Genomic DNA, 16,809 nt, shown 5'->3' with positions numbered 1-16,809 from the left:
CATTCCTCTGAAATGAAGATACTGCAGAAATACAAGAATTTCATTTTGATTGAAGACCAATGGGTATAGCTGATGATCTAAAAAATTGTAAAACTGCAAAAAACATTTTCGGTAAAATTTGGTCTACGGAAATAATGTATTTAATTGTTAGTTGCACAAATGAGTATTGGAAAAATATGCTCTCACTATCGCGTCCACATATGTACATACGAAAAATTGCCGGATAAAGAGTTTCATAGAAACAAATTTTCAAGAAATGGAAATATTCTTTGGCCTTTGTTTGTTGGCGGCTCAAATAAAGACACCTTATAATAGTATCATCCAATTTTCGGGGCATCTATGACCGGGCGGAGGTTTGAACAGCTATGGCGTTGCTTACATTGTGAATCCGTACCAAATAATGACAGGCTATCTAAGATTTCCGAGTTTCTGAAGCTTGTAAATAGTTTATTTCAAACGCCATACCTGGAAAAAATTTATCGTTAGATGAATCTATGATTCTGCATCGAGGGAAACTAAGTTTTCGGCAATTTATAAAATCAAAGAAAAATAAGTACGGAATTAAATTCTATGAGCTTTTTACACACTGCTATGCTCTCAATATAGACATATATAAAGGCCAAGTAACACATGAGGTGTTTTCCTTATCTGTAGTGGATTCCATGGTTATGAGACTAATGGAATTTATCGAAGAGCCATTCATTATTTTTGGACAGCTACTATAATAGGGCTGGACTGAGCAATCGATTACTTAGTTTTAAAACTCATACTAATGGAACCTTACGTACCAATCGCAAAATGAATCTGAAAGTCCGAATACAAAAAAAAAATTGAAAAAGGAGAACATACAGCTGCGGTGAAAATAATAGCACCAGAGGGTGTTGCAAAATTCAAACTTTAAAAAGTTTGAAAAGAACTCAATTTTTTTTAACATCAAATAATTTTACTTAATTAGTTCATCCATCAACATATTTTTAATAAGATGATACCCCATATTTCTTGCATATTTCAAAATATATTCACTTAATAAGTTATTTCAGTCAAAATAAGGCGGGAACAAAAATAACACTATTTCAGCCACAATGGCGAAAAGAAAAAATTAACTTAAAAATGTAAAACAAAACTACTTTTAATCCACAGTTATGCTATTTAACTAGTGTGTTAATACTTTGTTGAGTATCCTCTATTGGCAATTACGTCCGCACAGCGCCTTGGCATAGAATCCATTAAATACTGGCATCTAGTAATTCTCTACAAACTTTCCTTTCCAACCATCCAAAGGGCCACATAACTGGTTGGATTGCAAATGTGCACTGCCTTTTTAACAGCAGCCCATAAACCCGCAATTGGGTTGAGATCTGGATACTGTGGGCCAGTCAATGACGTTGATGGTGTTGTCCCGAAACCATTTTTTAGCCTTTTTGCTCGTATGCTTGGGATGACCCCAAGCTGGAAGACCCATTTTAATGGCATTTCATCCTCGGCATATGGTAGCATTACATTTTGCAGGATATCGACAAAGATGTGCTGATCCATGATCATTCCAAACCAATTGCTCTTCATACTACTCCGTAATAGGAAAATCACGCCCACATCATAATACTGTTTAATACTTTTTTTCGTGTACATCGGTCTATATTCTTCATTTGATGGTCTCCTAATATAACTACGAGAACCAGTCCCTCCATATAACACGATTTTGCTCTCACCTGCCCACCTTATGTTTCTCTACTTTTCCATTGGCCAATTGGAGTGTTGCTTAGCAACAAAGTTCATGCGTTTAGCTGCGTGTTTAATGGTCAAAGCGGAACTTTTCTTGGACTACAAGCGTTAAAATTATTTTCTCTCAGTCGAGTGCGAATGGTTTCAACAGATGCAGCAATATTTAGGTCCTTTTTAAGCTCCGTTGCTGGCTTGAATGGCTCATTCTTGCTCTGTCTAACTAATCGCTTGATGAGTAATGGCGACATAATACGTTTTCGTCCACGAGACTCTACTTTTTGGACAAATTTCTTTTCATTACTAATCACTTTGTTTGAGCAGCCCAGTAATCGACTTATTTCGGTGAAGGTTTGGTCCTCCTCAAGCATTTTTTTAATAATTGTCTATTTTGTCTTTTAAAAAATCACCTTTTCTAACAAAAACTTGTGTTTCCCAATGATAATTTTCGCACAAATGCTTTTTTTCGACAAAAACATGTGCTTAGTGCTATTATTTTTACCGCGCTATTTTGCATTCTCCTTTCAATTTTGCTTCTTTAGAGAAGAACCGTTATCATTTTAGTTCTATTTTTTGTTCTCCCAAATCGGCGAGATTGTCAGTAAGATAAGAGAAAATCCACTGCAAACCAAATTCCTTTTAGTGAAGTTTTACTGTGAAATAAAGAGAGCTGCTTGTTTTGGTGCTATTATTTTCACCGGCACTGTATGTATATGGAGAAGACAGGGCAACGTCTATATTAGTGAGGCAAGCGAGATGTGCTTTGTATCACAACGGAAAACCAACCCAAATAAATTGACGTGCATAATAAATCTTGAAGAAAAAGCCAATCGAGATTGGTAATTATAACGCAAATATGTCTGGCATAGACAGATGTGATCATATGATATCATATTATTCCTCACCTAAAAAATCTATCCTTTGGTTGGATTATAATAAACCTTTTTTTCTCATGTGTTCTATGAATGAATGCTATAGCATTCACGTCATCCTAGTTGAAAAATATAATCTATATTGTCGTGGATGCATTAATTTCATATAAAAAAAGACCATGTTCTGACTACTCTAATAATATATTGTACGTATAATCGGATTTTTGTTATTACAGCTAGTTTTAAAAATAATTGACTGTCTATTTTTGCTGCTCCCTGATATTTTTAGTGTCCGCGAACGTGTTAACAAAGGGCGCTCGGGCGCTCTGGAGTGTTCGAGAGCAAGTAGCTAGCAGCAGCTGAAGCAACTTTAACTGCGTTTTTCTCAAAACTATGTTTTTTGAACTGGTCATCACTGTAATTTAAAAACCGCCTGATAGATTTCAATATGTGCCTCTGACTAACCCTAACCCCTTAACTTTGAGGAAATCGTAAGAGCAGCGAATGAAAGATGGCGTAATGAAACCATTTGCAGAATCGCCCGACAATTGTAATCGACTCTCATTGATAAACGCAGAGAGTCTCTGCTAAGATGAAATAAGCAAGTTTTAGCACACTGATTTCAGCTACTTATATAAAAGAGCACTGCTTAATAAGCAGTCACGCCTAGAAGTATGACTTCTGCAGAAGCTGTATAGATGAGAAAGAAGAAAAACCAATCTCACACCTTCTATGCCATTGTCTTGCATTGTTTTACGTAGATGATTTTTTAATTAATTGAAAGATATCAGTTGTGCAGAAATCAGGGATCTTTTAAAAGTTTTGAATAGTGCGGACTAGTTTTAGGAGAAATAAGAATGAGTTCCCCATGCGGCATCCCCATTTGCTCTGAGTCTGAGTGTGTGTCACCATGACAACCGCTTCAACTTAATCTAATTTAGGAGTATTTCATTGTATTTGTGATCTCTAATGTACACTGAGAATTTAGGGATATCAAGAATGCTTGCAAGCAAAACAGCTAAATAAAATTATAAGCCAGGGGGAAAACATGAAATGCAAGGTTTCTCCCCATTCACATTGTTAGTCTTGTGAGATGGTACCTTATAGTGATGAGAAATCCGTTAATTTTTTGAAGTCAATGCTTCTTTAGGCGTATTTGATATCTTTGCAGAGGTAAATTTACATGTTTATTAACAGCGTGCAATTGATCTTTAGCGGAAAATGTAACAGCAATACCAGAGAATGTTAATGGAATGAGAAGGAACAAATGTTAAATGAGCGTTTTTCGAGTACTAATTTGTAAATTCATACTAAGGGATTTTCAAATTACTTACCACGCTAGGACCCGAATTCAGATTTTTTCTGCGTTTACCACACTACTAAGGGATTTCATAAGATTTTTCGCCACACTACTAAGGGATTCGACTTATTTCACGCCCACAGCGAAGCGAATAAATTTGCGATTAAGAAGGCCGCGCGACAGTTAATTTGTGGTGCAGAAGCTAAAGTCGGCGGAATTATTCGTTTTGGTTTTTGGCACCTATTTAATTCAGGTTCTAGTCCTGAAGTCATGTTTTTTTCCTTGCACATTTGTTTTTTACAATTCAAACCAGGAAAGTTTGGTAAAATTTTTGAGTTTATTTTACTTAAAACTTCTTTAAAATACTGTTTTTTTTTTTGTATTTCATAAATGGAAATTTCTTTTCGGTATAAAATAGTTCATTCTGGATATGACCTGATTTTTATATAAATCAATCAAAACAGAAAATATGTGCATATGTCTTTAATCTCTTTTATCAAATCCAAATTATATTGATGAGAAAATATCATTCTAATATCCGACCAGAAAGCCAAACGCGCATACACACATACATATGCATATAATTACGCATACAAACTTTCAACTAACGCAGAATATGTGCATATAAAACTGCGAATCGAATAAATGACTGATTTAGAAAAGTTCATTAATAAATATAGTTTAGCGCAATCGTGAAAGGCGTGTCGTGTATGCAGTACATCGTCCCATATTTGACTCAGGTTCGAGTCCCTTAGGTATTTTTCTTTGTTCGATATTTTTATTTAATTTTATGTATTTGGTTTAATTAGAATTGATTTAAAATAGTGCATTCAGGTTTTTCTAATACCTGTTATTTAGAAATTTATTTTCTATATAACATTATTCATACTTCTTTTGAATTTATTTATATGTAAAACAGCCATAAATCATAATCATATGAATATGCATTCCTATATTTAATCTCTTTAGTCAAATCTGAACTACTTACATACACATATTGATGAGAAAATATATAAATATATACAAGCCTTCAACGAACGCAAAATGTATCCATATAAAAAACAACAACTGTGATCGACCGTCAGTGAAAAGATGGGATATGTATACCCTATGAGCAAAAATAACCGGGAAGGTGATGTTGACTGTTGACTGTCTTCGATTGCCAAGGCATAGTCCACCATGAGTACCTTCCATCGGGCCAGACAGTCAATAAAGAATATTATTTATCCGTTTTGAAGCCTTTGAGAGATGATGTATGTTGCAAACGGCCAGAAATGTGAGCAAACAATTCTTGGATTTTGCGTGATGACAACGCGCCATTGTACCGATCAAAGAGATCAAAGAGAATACGACGAAGGAGCTGAAGGCCATGTCGGCCTACCGGGGCTGTTTGGAGGACTGGGTTAAACGTTGGCACATGTGTGTTGCTTCAGACGGGTCATAGTTTGAAGGAGATAATATAGGTAAATTTGCCTGACATTTAACTCTGTTATGTTTCACTTAAACATTCCCGGTACTTTTTGATCATAGGGTTCATATATGCGGCTTTGCGGACAGAAATGTGTGATTCGTTGGAATTGTTCAAGGAATCTAATAGCGTTTTCTTTTCTACATGAAAATGTTGCCCTGTGCTGCCACTTTCGAATTTTGTGTTCTTTTGTAAAATGAATGCAAGGGGTAGTTTTATCATTTTCCAAGGGCAAACCTAAAAAAATGTGAAAGTGCAACATTTCTTGCCCTCTCTGGTATCGACGGTGGAGATAATTGCCCTATTAAACAGCTGATCAGTAACAAAAGTAGCCCCTTATTTGACTCTTTCTTGCTCACATTAATCGGCTGTGTCCGAGCAGCACAGATAAAGTCTACACATTTTTGACATTTCATTTTAGCAGTCGTGAATTGAAAAAGCGAAAATTGAGACTATACATAGTACTATTAAAATATTGTAGCTGCCCGTGATATTTGCAAATTGAAATTACCAAAATCAGTAAAAGAAATTGTATTTTGTCTGGTAAATGTGTTTGCGCGAAAATATTGAGCTTACATATGTATACAAAGTTACCTCCATACAAATAATTGTTGTCATAGGTGGAAGAACATTGTTAGCCGGGACATGGAAAAACGATACTTGATTTTAGCAAACAGTTTAATAAATGCCCTCCTAGAGTCGTCGTCCTCTTCTTCAGATGACGAGGAGCTCGGCGTGCTTTTAAATCCAAAAATTAACTCCTTACGCGTAAATGACTTTGTAAATGAAGTAGTCAACTTGTACACAGGCCGCGAGGTAATTTTTTCATAAGGGCACGATTTAGTTTTCGCCCACCTAGTTTCAGGAAAGATGCAAACTATGAAGAATGGTGTTAACGCTTTTTCTTTTTTCTGGGTGGAGTTTCTTGAAGATCTCTCGCCCATTTCCGCTTACCGTTCTCAAACTAGTGGGCAAAATATTAGACACAATTTCAATAATTCTGTTCAGTGCTTGTTTATATACTGTATGTTTTTATAATTTATTAACATTTAAAGTTTAAACAAAATTTTCGCATTGAGCGTGAAAGTGCGAATGATTTAATCGCAAAATACACAAATAGCTCGTACTAATATATATAAGGAGGAACTATAAAGGAGGGAGACCACAAGTACAACGCACACACGTGTTATTGTTTTTATGGTAACAATGGAATGACTCCAATGTGTATGCATTTAATTCAAATAATTTTCTTATGTAGGTTTTGCTGCAATAAAACTACCATACGTGAGGTTAGCAACCTGTTTAATGTGTCATATTCTTGTGCCCATAACGAGATAAACAATGTTGTGTCAGACATCATAAAATTCCCTCAAAGTGCTACTGAAAAAGAGATTATATCAAATGAGTTTGCGGCAATCTCTGGTTTTCCTAAACGTATCAGGCTGCATTGACGGAACTTACATTTCGACAAGGGCGCCGAAAAAAAAAATTCGTTCAACATATAATATGTAATGTATATATGTGATGCAAATCTAAAATTTTAGGCGTGGCGAGTAAAGTGCACGACTCGCGTGTGTTGAAGTTATCTTTCATTGGTAAAGAAGTTCCAAAGCTATGTTTACCAAAATATCATGTGCTAGGGGATTCTGCATATCCGATCAGAAATTATTTGTTAACGCCGTATAGGGATTGCGGGAATTTAACTGAGCAAGAAAAGAGATACAATTACAAATTTAGTCATGCACGGGTCCGAATTGAAAACGCCTTTGGATTGTTAAAATGTAACTTATGCGATTAGATTTTCATGAAGTTGAGACTACAGCGAAATTTATACTAGCATGCTGCGTACTTCATAATATTTGCATAGACAAACAAGATTTTATAGAGAAAAAAGAATACTGCGTTGATCCTGCTTCCGTTCAGGAACAACATTTTCCTTTCGAAGTAAGCGACACTGTTCTTACTGAGCTGGGCGAAATAAAAAGAAGCCAAATAAAGTCACTTTTTTGACATGTTTTTTTAAAGTACCTAAATTTGTTTATGAAAATCGGAAATTTTGTACTTAGCAACATTGAATAGGTTAGTTCAAAAACAGTAAATGTTCAAAATTAACGTTCCGAGGAAATCAAAAAATTATTTTTAACTTCGTTCGGCATTTCCCCTTTTTTGTACAATATTAACAGTTAAGCAACGTTTTAAGGCCAGTAAAATGTAAAATTTTGGACTAGCATGGTTTTCGAACGCACTAATTGCATTAACGAGATGTACCTTGAAAGAAACTTCAATAAATATTAAAAAACTACTTTTTCTTTTGTTTTATATATTGTATTTATTGAAAATAAGGGAGATCATATTTATTTGCTTCAAGCAGGTACAAAGTAAAAAATAAATAGGCGAAACGTTGGACCAGGAACGAAAGGCACTTCCTCTCATTTTATACTAAATTACAGAAGCCTGCAAAACCAAAATATTTCAATTAACATTTAATAGATCATAAGCAGCATACATAATTCAAATCGGCTTTAATAACTTACCTCACACGCCCACAGCTTCAAGCTGGTTTATTTTCACTGATGCACTTTTCCAAAAGGCTTTCGATTCTTGCAGCTTTCTCCATTCTTTCCTTGTGTCGCTTCTCTCTGGCTTCCTCCTTCCTAGCAGCAATTTTTAACATAGTTTCTTGCAGCGTTTGTCTCTTTCTTTGCTTTTCTTTTGCTGCGACCTCTTTTTTTATCATACATGTAAAAATGAAGAATAAGTAATTTTAATCCTTGTATAATATTTCATTTAATGGTAGTAATTGTAAAATTTGTAGTTTATAGTAAGTAATAATAGACTTCTTCGCTTTACGGCTGCTTCACAACTCCCTTGTTCACTCATGTGACTTCTGCTCCTTGTCGCATTGCCATTTGTCACATACATTGGCTACTTATTTTTACTGCCGGCTCAATGGAATCATCTATTTTGCATATTTTTTCGAGCTCTTCTTCAAATTGTAGCTTTTGGTGTTTTGCACCTGAAGTGCTGTTATTTTTTACCGCCACTTTTTTACGTGATGGTTTTCTACCTTTCTTCACACTGCTTCCAACTTTCCCCATCGAACTCTGCGTCAATTTTCATCCACATGTCCTTTTTTGTCTTTAACTGCTTGAAGGGACCGGCAAATAGGAAGCGTATTTATCCAGCAGAAGTCTCGTTTCGCCTTCCGTCCATACTACCAATAAGGATCGATTAAATAATTAGCATTTTTCACTTTTTCACATTTGATAGAAAAGTCAAGACATTCTCATTTTACCTGTAACTGTTTTGCTGCTAATAGGACTTTCTTCATTATCTAGCATTCTTTTATTTTTTTATTTTAATCTGTCCACCAAAAATTTCTGCAATTCGTTGTCCGATTAGCGAGGCGAAAAAGCAGCTGATTGCATTTCAGGGTTACAGTTTGTGTTCTTTTATAAATGTGAAGGGCTGCACTGAACCTTAAAAATGGTGCCAGTTTCACAGGGTGAAGTGCGACTTTGGCAACATTTTTGTGTAGAAACGAAAACGCTATAAGTCGCATTAACTCGGACTGTCGAACAGTTAGAAGACATATTTACATACATATAAGGGTGCATACATACATACGGAGCCGCGGCCACTCGACATGACAAAAATTCAAGATTTATCAAATATTGGCAAATAATTCCACGCGAAATATTCCAATACTGACTATTTTCGAATGGTCGCAAAAATTGGCATATGGGCGGCTCGTTTTATGAATGAACTTTTTGTTTTTGTTCTAAATTGTTCAGCGCTGTCGCTGGTAGAATCGTGGCCGCTGCGCCTGCGTCTACGAATGTATTTTGTTTTTGTAGTCGCTAGGCTTAGATTTTAGCTTCGGGCGACATGCCCATGTGAGGTATGTGTTTTTGTTGTGTTCTAGAACATTTTAGAATGCGTGGTGGCAAAGCGGCCATCGCGTTGCGCTTGCTGTTGCTTTTGCGTCTATCAAAGTATTGTGTTTTTGTAAGTACAATATTAGGAATATCGACTGGTGAAAGACAAAAGTACACGGAAGCAAGAAGGAAGCGCTGTGCTCGCACATATATGCATGAATGTATGAACATGCATGGATGTAGTAACATATGAATACAATTATTTTGTAGGAAGTTTAGAAGGCAAGTAGGTATATATGCTAGGACATAAAGTGGGTATATATACATGCATAGAGCAGAATTGTTTTTGCACTTGTTATAGCTCCTGGTGACGCTCAAGCATGCATGTCCAGCAGGCTCAAATGTGTGCATGTCGGGTGACACTCGTACTTGCTTCGTGTCACACATACTTGTTGTCGGCTTTTGCATGATGAAAATCAAAAATTTTAGATATTAGCGTCATGCACCCGACACGCACACGTATAAGCTGCAGGACATGCATGCTTGAGCGTCCCCAGGAGCTATTAGGAAGAAACTCGTTCACTAGTGCGTATGTGTATTTGATTTCTTGTAAGAACGTGATGTGCTGTGACATGTGTACATACATAAGTCAAGGTTATTGGGCATACATGCATATATACATATGAAAGGAAGATGATGTTCTTGCCCTTGTGCATTATTGTTTTTCATACACAAATGTACATACATACATATGTAATTTGCCGTCGAATACATAAACCATAAATTAAAATACAACATAAAATAAGTGTTGATTTTTCTTAAGCCGTTCTTTTTTTCTGAATGCAAATACCTCCTATTGACATGTACATACATATTATGTATATTGTCAAATACCATCATTTATTTACATATAAAATATACGTTCATTTATGAATGTATGTAATGAAAAACTTCATGAATTACTTTCAGAATTTATTAAAACTTATTCGCGTCGCGCGCATACATATCTACTAAGACATCACAAACCTTTTGTTCACAATGCGTATTTATCCTCCCCACGTGACTCGCCATCAATTCTCGGCGCAAATTTTTTTTTTAATGTAATCCTAAACAAATTTGTAATAAATTTTATGTATCCGCTTATCATTTCAAAAGTAACAAAATGGTAAAAAAATAAGCCGTCGAAGAAATAAATGCACCGCCTATTTTTTCTCGCCACATGTTAGACTCGATTTCAATTCCCGGCGCAAACATTTTTTATTCATTTTTTTTTTTAATTCCTTTCTTTTTAATGTAATTGAAAAAAAAAAATTATGTAAAAAATTATACGAAAATAGTAAAAATTTAATTGGTTTAATGTCGAGGTGAGAAATGTGTTGTGTGTTGAGGTGAAAGATGTAAGGTGTTTCTAATTTTTGTGTGGGCAAAAGTCAGTGAGGTGTCTATAAATTCCCTTACTACAAATCTTTCAAATCTCAATTCTACTAAAAATTCTTAAGAATAACATTTGCACCTTCTCATTCCATTAACATTCTCTGGCGCAAGTGTATGCAGTGCATAAGGCAGAAGAAAATGAGTAAGGAGGATGTTTAGGCATTCGTTTTTTTCATGTGTTTTAATATGGCTGCTACGAATATTTATATTAGAAAGTATTTTATATTAATGTGATATAATTTTTATTTTGTCTCTTAAAAGTTATAATGTATGAAGACATTTTGAAGGCTCATAGAATTTTTTTAAATTGGATCACTCTTACTTTAACTCTGCTTTTCACCCACTTACACAAAAGTGAGGTTATTTCGAAATGTCATAAAATCATAGGTTATTTTTAAGCGTTTTATTTTTGCAAACATATACCTGAATTAAAAAAAAATGTTTTTCTTAATTCTGGTGTTTCAGCGAGATTCGAACCTACGTTCTCTCTGTGAATTCCGAATGGTAATCACGCACCAACCCATTCGGCTAAGGCGGCCGCCATCTTTTGGATTATTTTATAATATTTAATTTGGAAACAAAATTGAATGAAAACTATACTACCATATATGGGCTCATATGCGGCAAAGGGTTAAGTGCAAGGATTACTTATTTTCATGGTACAGATATTTTTTATCATATAGCGTTTGCTTTTTGAACCACCTCTTTTTTTGAGAATGGTAACACAAATGACATGTCAAATGTATTCATAATTTACTTAAAGGTTTGACATTTACGAAATGGGACGCTATACGCTTGAACAAAATTGGGAAATATTGAAAACCTATTTCCAAAGTGGTGAGTCTTCTTCTTCTTTTCTGATTTTCACATCGGTGGCTACGTCAATAAGCAAAATTGTCAGATTTGGGGCTCAAAAAATTCACACGTTACTGTAAAGAAGCAAATGCATCCACAACGAGTCACTGTTTGGCGCGGTTTTTGGTCTGGCGGCATGATCGGGCCATTTTTTTTTCGAAAATGAGCGAGGAGCCGCGGTTACAGTAAATGGCGAGCGTTACCATGACATGCTTAACGAGTTTTTGTTTCCAAAAATTGAAGAGGATGACATGGATGACATTTGGTTTCAACAGGACGGTGCAACTTCTCACACTGCCAAAGTTACACTCGAACTTTTGGCTACCGTTTTTGAAAACCGAATAATCAGCCGAAATTCCGATATCAATTGGCCGCCTCGGAGCTGTTATTTAAGCCCGTTGGACTATTTTTTGTGAGATCCGTTAAGGACAAATGCTATGCGAACCATCCAGAGACGATTGATGCTTTAAAACACGAAATCGAAGTTGCCATTCAAGAAATTGAAGCCCAAACAATCGAAAATGTGCCAAAAAATTGGGTTGATCGAATGGCCTACTGTAAAGCCAGTCGTGTCAGTCATTTGAACAATATTATTTTTCATTCATAAATGGCAGTGTTCAATCTTCAAATAAAAATTTTACATGGCTCACCCTATACTATGGCAATTAATATAAAAATTCTATCTTATTTTGTAGTTTAAGTTTTCATTTCTGTAGGCAGTTCTCATAACTGACTGCAAAACTGTTGTCGGAAACCAACTTCTTAGCTCATACGGGCTACCTATGGCTGCTATCTGGTCTCCAACGTCAAAAATTGTCTAGCTAAAACAAAATTCCAGTCAATAAAATAAAATCAAGATATGTCTTAGCTTTGAAACAGAAGCTTATTTTACAGCAATGAATGAGATTTTAAGAAAAGTAATTTGTGATAAAAAAAATCACTCAAAAAGCAACATAAATAAAAAAAACAAAAAAAAAATATATAAAAAATTATTATAAAAAATTTGTAAAAACTACAAAAAATTAAATCAAATTTCCAATGATAAACACACTAGCACATACTAAACAAAATGCACGCAAGTAAAATTAAAAAATTTCTTATACTTTTAAAAATAAAAAAGTATAAACGAGATTTAAAAAACTTTAAACAAGCAAATAAAAATTAGAAGAATATTAAAAAAAGAAAGAAAAACAGTTTATAAGTTATATATATGACGCTGGAATATAACAATATATATTTAATAAAAAAAGGGTAAATAAAAATAAACTTTATGTGAGACAATTACAAAAAATGGAAAAAATAAGAGAAAAATTTAAGTAAAAATATATTATAATTAAAAGCAGTGAGATATAAATAGGGGAAACATTTTAAAAGAAAATTTAAAAGAATTTAAATAAAAACTAAAAATAAAAAAACAAACCAAATTTAAAACGAAGCTTATAAAATTTCAAATAATAAAGAGAAAAAATATGAAAAAATATTAAAAACCAAGTTTACAAATAGATATTATGTCAACTTAAAGTAAGTAAATAAATAAAAACAAATTTGGATAGAAAAAGTTATAAAAACTTTATAAAAAATAATAAGTATAAAAGAAAAAATTTAAATCAAAATTTATAAAGATTAAACAAACTGAAATATAAACTGAGAGACAAGTTTAAAAACACATTTAAGTAAAATTAAAAAAAACTTAAAAACAAATATGTAAACTGAAGAAAGGGAAACAATTTAAAACGATTAAATGTAAAACAGTACAAATATTAAAAAAAATAGACCACGTTTAAAAATTAAAACAAGAACAAAAGTTTTGAAAAACCGAAAAACAAGCGCTTTCATTTTGATTACGTTCGAAAAATCATTGCTCCCTCTTCTGCTCTAGTCTTACCGATTTTCACAAAAGCACTTTTACTCACTAAAGTTAAGCTAAATTGGATGATATATTTTACATGAAATTTGCCTATCAATTCCTAATGCACATCTGACGCGCCATCAACAACTCATTTCAGCACCTCATTGGCAAAATATAAATGTGTATGTGTAAGTGTCCTTGCCCATGTATGCATGCGTATGTGGCCAGTCAGCTACACCATTTCGATAGTTTATGAGTAATAAATATCGTGATCAAGTGTGACACATCCGCTTTCAGCAACAAGCACTTTGCCATCAATACTCAACACAGGCATGGACACAAGTGGCCAACAACAATAATGATGGCCAACAAAAAAACATAACAACGTTGTGTCATCAACGCTTAGAAAGCATAAATTAAATCAAGTGTTTCATTACTTCAGCGTTCACTGTGTTCGGAGTACTATGGGCCAGAAGGTCCTCAATGGTGGTGAAAATATCAGGTCATTAATTGGTTGCAATGAAGCCTTCCATAGAGGTATTTCAGAGGTCGCTGATAACTACTCTGAATTAGTTTTTCAAAATTCAAAATGCGTATGCAATTTGGCGGGTGACTATTAAAATAATAATCTGATTTTAATTAAATAGATCGTATAGGGCGTGGGTCTATGGATAGTTGAAGCAAAGAATGTTAAGGAAAATTCTCTGGTTGAAGGTCTTAATGCTGCTCGAGGTGCAAAGCTGCAGTTAAACGCAGTTGGATTCTTCTTCTTAATTGGCGCGATAACCGCTTACGCGATTTTGGCCGAGATTAACAAAGCGCGCCAGTCGTTTCTTTCTTGTGCTAACCGGCGCCAATTGGACACTCCAAGTGAAGCCAAGTCCCTCTCCACCTGATCTTTCCAACGCAGAGGAGACCGCCCTCTTCCTCTGCTACCACCAGCTGGTACCGCATCGAATACTTTCAAAGCCGGAGCGTTTGTATCCATTCGGACGACATGACCCAGCCAACGAAGCCGCTGGATCTTTATTCGCTGCGCTATGTCTATGTCGTCGTAAAGCTCATACAGCTCATCGTTCCATCGTCTACGATATTCGCCGTTGCCAACGTGCAAAGGTCCAAAAATCTTACGCAGAATCTTTCTCTCGAACACTCCAAGCGTCGCTTCATCGGATGTTGTCATCGTCCACGCTTCTGCGCCATACGTTAGGACGGGCATGATGAGAGTCTTGTAGAGTGTTAGTTTTGTTCGACGAGAGAGGACTTTACTGCTCAATTGCCTACTTAGTCCAAAGTAGCACTTGTTGGCAAGAGAGATTCTACGTTGGATTTCAAGGCTGACATTGTTATCGGTGTTAATGCTGGTTCCTAAATACACGAAGTCTTTTACAACCTCAAAATTATAACTGTCAACAGTGACGTGGGTGCCGATACGCGAGTGCGCCGACTGTTTGTTTGAAGACAGGAGGTACTTCGTTTTGTCCTCGTTCACCACCAAACCCATTCGCCTTGCCTCTTTATCCATTTTGGAGAAGGCAGAACTAACAGCGCGGTTGTTAAGGTCGATGATGTCAATATCATCGGCGTACGCCAGCAATTGTACGCTCTTATAAAAAATTGTGCCTGAGCGATTAAGTTCTGCGGCTCGTACGATGCTCTCCAACATCAGGTTAAAGAAGTCACACGACAGCGAGTCACCCTGTCTGAAACCTCGTTTGGTATCAAATGGCTCGGAGAGGTCCTTCCCAATTCTGACGGCGCTGCTGGTGTTGAGCAACGTCATCTTACATAGCCGTATTAGTTTTGCGGGGATACCAAATTCAGACATCGCGGCATACAGGTAACTCCTTTCCGTACTGTCGAATGCAGCTTTCAAGTCGACGAAAAGATGGTGTGTGTCGATTCTCCTTTCATGGGTCTTTTCCAAGATTTGGCGTATTGTGAATATTTGGTCTATGGTAGACTTTCCAGGTCTGAAGCCACACTGATAAGGTCCAATCAGTTGGTTGACGGTGGGCTTCAGCCTTTCACACAATACGCTCGCTAGAACCTTATAGGCGGTATTTAGAAGACTAATCCCGCGGTAATTGGCACAAATTGCAGGATCGCCCTTCTTATGGATTGGGCAGAGCACACTTAAATTCCAATCGGCAGGCATGCTTTCATCCGACCATATTCTGCATAGGAGCTGATGCATGCACCTTACCAGCTCCTCGCCGCCATGTTTGAATAGCTCAGCCGGCAGTCCGTCGGCGCCCGCGGCTTTGTTGTTCTTTAGCCGTGATATTGCTATTCTCACCTCGTCATGGTCGGGTAACGGAACGACAATTCCGTCGACAACGATTGGGGTATCGGGATCTTCACATTCTCTATGACATGCGCAGCTGTCCCCGTTTAACAGGTTCGAGAAGTGTTCCCTCCATAATTTAAGATTGCTCTGTACGTCAGTCACCAAATCGCCGTCTTTGTTCTTACAGGAAAACGCCCCGGTCTTAAAACCTTCTGTAAGCCGCCGAACTTTCTGGTAGAATTTTCGGGCGTTGTTCCTATTGGCCAGCATCACAAGCTCCTCGCACTCACGTATTTCGGCCTCTCGTTTCTTCTGTCGGATAATACGTCTCTCTTCCTTTTTCAGCTCTCTGTAGCGATCCCACATGGCTCGCGTTGCGCCCGATCGCAGCGTGGCTCTATAGGCAGCATCCTTTCTTTCTGCGGCAGCATGACATTCCTCGTCGTACCAATTGTTTTTTCGGGCTCGCCGGAATCCGATTTCTTCTTCGGCGGCGGTACGTAGAGAACGAGAAATGTTGCTCCATTGCTCGCGCATGCCGGTTTGTTGGTCAGTGCTCTCCGAGAGCAGGAGTGAGAGTCGAGTGGCGAATCTTCTGGCTGTCTGTTGTGATTGCAGCTTTTCGATGTCGAACATTCTTTGCGCAGGTAGATGTACGTTTTTTGCTGCACAGAGGCGGGTGCGCAGCTTGGCTGCAACAAGGTAATGATCCGAGTCGATGTTGGGTCCTCGGATCGTGCGTACATCTAATACACTAGAAGCGTGTCTTCCATCTATCACAACATGATCGATCTGGTTTCGCGTTTTCCGATCAGGAGACAGCCAGGTAGCTTGGTGTATCTTTTTATGCTGGAATCTGCTGCAGACTACCATGTTTCGGGCCCCGGCGAAGTCGATCAGCCTCTGTCCGTTACCGGATGTTTCGTTGTGCAGGCTGAATTTTCCGACTGTGGGACCAAAAATTCCCTCCTTGCCCACCCTGGCGTTGAAGTCGCCAAGCACGATTTTTATGTCGTGGCGGGGGCAGCGCTCATAGGAACGTTCCAAGCGCTCATAGAAGGAGTCTTTGGTCGCATCGTCCTTCTCTTCCGTCGGGGCGTGGGCGCAAATTAGCGATATGTTGAAAAATCTGGCTTTGATGCGG

At 36.8% G+C, this 16,809-nt stretch overlaps 1 long non-coding RNA gene across 1 annotated transcript; it reads right to left on the bottom strand.

The window, feature by feature from the left end:
• Positions 1-7,662: 7,662 nt before the first annotated feature.
• Positions 7,663-7,996, bottom strand: LOC128856878 (uncharacterized). The gene is made up of 2 exons (XR_008453871.1): positions 7,894-7,996; positions 7,663-7,813 (listed from the first exon to the last, which is right to left on the bottom strand). It is a non-coding gene; the product is annotated as an uncharacterized LOC128856878 (long non-coding RNA).
• Positions 7,997-16,809: the final 8,813 nt, after the last annotated feature.

Source organism: Anastrepha ludens, chromosome 3, assembly GCF_028408465.1.
Source record: "Anastrepha ludens isolate Willacy chromosome 3, idAnaLude1.1, whole genome shotgun sequence".
NCBI classification, from domain to species: domain Eukaryota; kingdom Metazoa; phylum Arthropoda; class Insecta; order Diptera; family Tephritidae; genus Anastrepha; species Anastrepha ludens.
Note: the sequence above shows the minus strand (reverse complement) of the source record. Positions and strands in the feature narration are given on the sequence as shown.